Source organism: Rutidosis leptorrhynchoides, chromosome 4 (genome assembly GCF_046630445.1).
Source record: "Rutidosis leptorrhynchoides isolate AG116_Rl617_1_P2 chromosome 4, CSIRO_AGI_Rlap_v1, whole genome shotgun sequence".
In the NCBI taxonomy this organism is placed as follows: Eukaryota; Viridiplantae; Streptophyta; class Magnoliopsida; order Asterales; family Asteraceae; genus Rutidosis; species Rutidosis leptorrhynchoides.
Window position 1 is genome coordinate 70,833,932 of NC_092336.1, and position 5,211 is coordinate 70,839,142.

The window sequence follows — 5,211 nt, forward strand, 5'->3', positions numbered from 1 at the left end:
AACTTTGACTCCAAAATTCGATTTCAATTTGAGTAATTGGAAGTTCAATTTTTGCAGAAAGATTGCTTAGGGGATTCCTAACACAACTGAAATTATACATTTTGGAATTTAAATTGAATTGAAGCTTTTGTGATTTGAGTTCAAGAACAGAGGTTGAGCTATATTTCTAGTTTTTTGTTTAATTAAAATCAGATAGAAGCTGTTAAATGAATTGTGTAATTGATAATGGTAGTTGAAAGTGGAATGATTTCCTTTTATACACAAGCTAATCGATTTGATATATAACTTGGAAGAAATTGATTAAAAGATTCGAGCCAGGGAGTTGAAAACAAAAAAAATAAAGCAGAAAGGGATGGCCAATCTAATTCGTTCGACTCTGTGATCCCTTATTAGACAAGAACAAAATTTTAAGAATCTGAAGTTAATCTTCCACGAATTTTCTACCTGTATGAATAATTTTTCACTTAAATAATATTAATAACTAATAAGTATATTTATTATAATACTTTTAATATTACTAATAATAAGTAATAATAATAATAATAATATTAATTATTAATAATAATGTTAATAATGCTATTAATAATAATAATATTGATAATAATAATAATAACAATGAGGATAATGGTAAAAGTAATAAAAAAATATTGATATTAATATTTTTTGTAAATGAAAATGGTAATGAATAATCATAATAATAATTAAAATTATAGTTTTAATCATTCTTATAATATTATTTATATTTAACATCTCTATTTCGATAATTATAACCTTTTAATTATAATTATAACAATAATGATAATAAAAATAATGATAATAATATTAATATAAAAATTATATATTCAAACTTGTAATTAAAGTTAATATAATACTATTTATATATAATATATTTTATATAAGAACTAATATTGCGTATTAAATTTTTATACATTTTAACATATGTTATACATATAATAATACTTATAGAAATCATATATTTATGTATATTTATTTTAATTACAACTTAATTATTTCATATCTTAATTCACATATTTAATTTTAATGTTTAAATTATATTTTATAATTTCAAATTGTTATATATACTTATATTATATATATATATATATATATATATATATATATATATATATATATATATATATATATATATATATATATATATATATATATATATATATATATATATATATATATATATATATATGTATATATATATATATACACATACATATATATACAAACAATCTTTCGTGAATCGCCGAGCACAGTCAAAGGGTAATTGATTACATGAAAGTAGTTCAAAATTTTTGATATTCAACTATACAGATTTTGCTTATCGTGTCGAAATAATATAAAGATCAAGTTTAAATTTGGTCAAAAATTTCCGGGTCGTCACATATAATTATATATGTATTATTACTCAAGCTATAGTTACTATCTTATGACTTGGATTAATTAATATTTATAATACTAATCACTATCTCATACAATATATATATATATATATATAGATATATATATATATATATATATATACATATATATATACATATATATATATACATATATATATATATATAACGTAAGTGGTTATATTATTTGTTATTTAATTTAGAAGATACTTTTTAATATAACATTTATTAACCCAATATTATCCATAAGTATCTAAATAATTAATTAAGTACCTAAGAATCATATACATAATTTTTATAGTCTTAGTTAAATATAAAAATTAGTAGAAAAATTTAATAAAATATTTTTATTACATTTTTGTATTTATATTTGTTTTTATTCTTGATTTAATCACAAAACAAGTTTAATTCGACATAATATACTATATAAACCTAAATAATTATTTTTATAATTTTTATAAGTTTTTTTCAGTTTAATATCATGTAGAAAAAATATTTATAAAAATATTTCTTTATCTTTACATTTATTTCCATATTTACCTTCTATTTACATAATAATATAGTTTAATTATATAGTAATTATTAATTCAACCCATAAATTAATTTTTATAATTGTCTCAGATCTAGACAAATTTTATAAACCCATAAAATTTATTTATATATTTTTATTTACTGTATATATTTTTATTACGAATTTCACCTTGTTTTTATTATTAAATAACACATAATTTGAATTTAATTTTTATAAAATATGTACCTAGCTAAATAATTAGGTTTAATATCATACTTTACTGGGAAAATATTTGTATAATTTAAATAGCCCTTTTACCTATTTTTTATAAATAAAAACATATACCGTATAAATATATACATAGTAAACTATTTTAATTAATTAAAATATAAAAATGTATTAAAATTAGTAATATTATTTTTTCTAGATCTCATATTACTTATTAGTAATTAACATGCATAACATATAATTTAATAAACTCAATATATATTTATTATATATTTATTTATGTTCCGGGCGAGAAAAACACAAACAAAAATAAATAAAAAAACAAAAAAGAATTAATTTTCTGAAAAATAAATTTTTATAAATCATATTCATCAAGTTAATAATTATCATGTATTTAGAAAAAATTTATGATTTGCAGAACTATTTTATTTGTTTTTGTTTTGTGGTTCGGCCGAGAAAAAAAAGAAAAAGAAAACCTAGAAAAAAAAATAAAGAAAGAGAGAAAAAGAACTTACAAAAAGAATTAGGGTTTTTTGTGTGAGCTCCCAATTTTTTGTGAATGAAAATTATGAAGGGTTGCAGGGGTTTATATAGTTGAAAAATACTTGAGCTCCAAGAAAACTAATTTTACAATTTAATTAATTTATTTTTTTCCTTTTATTCGGCAGATCTACATTTTATTTATTTTTGTTTTTTTATTAAATGGAACAATCTAGAATATCTTGTATTTCTTTTATTTGTTTAATTACTTTTATTAATTATATATTTATTCATATTATTCGATATATATATATATATATATATATATATATATATATATATATATATATATATATATATATATATATATATATATATATATATATATATATATATATATATATATATATATATATATATATTTACAAATTTTACATTTGTAACCCATTACTTAGTCATTTTATATATTTACTCATAATTATATTTTATTTACATTTTATTTATATAAATATAGATTATATACATTTTAGTACGTAATATATGCATTTAGTAATAATAATTTTATTATTATTAGGGTTAGGGTTAGGGTTAGGGTTTACATTTAATGTTTAGGGTTTACACTAAATGATTAGGGTTAGGGTTTAGTTTACTAAATTCGAGTATTAATTACTTCATTTAATATGTCCGGATAACAACCCTAATAATAATGTACGAAACAACAATGAAACCCTAATGGAACTTTAGTCATTTCAGAGTGGAAAAATGAGGGTTGTTATAGTACCTCACCGTTAATTTAAACTTCGTCCCGAAGTTTCAGGTAGACTTCTCTGATGCATCGGCGATTGGGAATAGATGAGGATATTTTCGCTTCATCTGGTCTTCACGTTCCCAGGTATACTCGGGGCCTCTTCGTGAATTCCAACGGATCTTAACAATAGGAATAGAGCTTTGTTTCAAGCCTTTAACCTCACGATCCATAACCTCTATCGGTTCTTCAACAAAATGCATTTTATCATCAATGCGGATATCATCCAATGGAATAACAAGTGTGTCATCAGCAAGACACTTTTTAAGATTTGAGACATGAAATACATCATGCACATTATTAAGCTTAGTGAGTAATTCTAATCGATATGCCACAGGACCAACCCTTTCAATAATCTTGAAAGGTCCAACATAACGTGGACTTAATTTGCTTCGTTTACCAAAACGAACGACGCCCTTCCAAGGGAATACTTTCAACATGACTTTATCACCAATTTGGAATTCTATATCTTTCCGACAATTATCAACATAGCTCTTTTGTCGGCTGTAACCACCCGTCAAAATCGCTATTGACGCGGCACGTTAATCATTGATTCCACAGTGAGGTTTTGACCTCTATATGATACGTTTTGATAAAATATTGCATTCATTAAAATAAGTGACTTTTTAAACATAGAAAGTTATAAACATGTGGGCGAGTGCTTAGGTATAAGCAAAACCCCAAAATACATAAGTCTTTAATTTACAGGTTGACTTCACAGTCCAATTATTTATTACACAACGCAGTTTTATTTTGAATGCAATAAACTTTGTACAAAGCATGAGAGACTCCATGCAGGCAACAAGCACATCACAGCGGAAGCAGTCTAAGGACCTGAGAATAAAACATGCTAAAAAGTCAACACGAATGTTGGAGAGTTATAGGTTTAATTGCTCGAGTCATAAACATATATAAAGATAGACCACAAGATTTCATCAAAAGTTTATCAATAGATTCTACGTAACAGAGCACCCTGGTAACTAAACTTAACGATATAAGGATAATTACCCCATTCGTTTTAATACACGCAAACCAACGTGTCATAAACTCAAATAACATACGTCCGTTAAAAGGCTAGCGCTCTAGCTCGGATGGGGATGTCAAGCCCTATGGATCCATATACAATTATTCGCGCCCACCAGTCCATATCCTATGTACTGGAAGCTACTAGTTACCAAAGCTAAGGGATTTTAGGTTTAACTCAGTGTAGAATTTAGTATGTACCTGTGTCTTATTGCGTTTAAAATAAATTGCATGTATTCTCAGCCCAAAAATATTTAAAGTATTTAAAAAGGGAGACTATAAACTCACAGTTCAATATTGAGACTCAATATTGTAGGCAAATTGCGTAGATGTAATGATGGTAGACGACTGTATGGTTGGCCTTGGATTCAAGAACAATACCCCGAACAATACCTTAGCTTAAAGAGGTTTGAAACCCGAATTAAAACACCCTCGAATATACTTTATTATTATTAAACTTAAATTATAAATTTTAAATTATAATTATAATATAATATTTGATTACAGAGATTGATTATAAAAATATTCGTCGAGTAAACTGGCCTTTTATAGGTATGTTTCCTGATTTTGGTCCCCATGCGATCGCATGGGTTTTCAGTGCTTTTACCATGCGATCGCATGGCGTTTTGTTTGCTAGTTCGTCGACATAATATTTACTGTAGCAAATAGTGTTTTTGGGCCCCATGCGATCGCATCGGTTTTCAGTGCATTTGCCATGCGATCACATGGCTAGGTTGAACAGCTCATTTCTG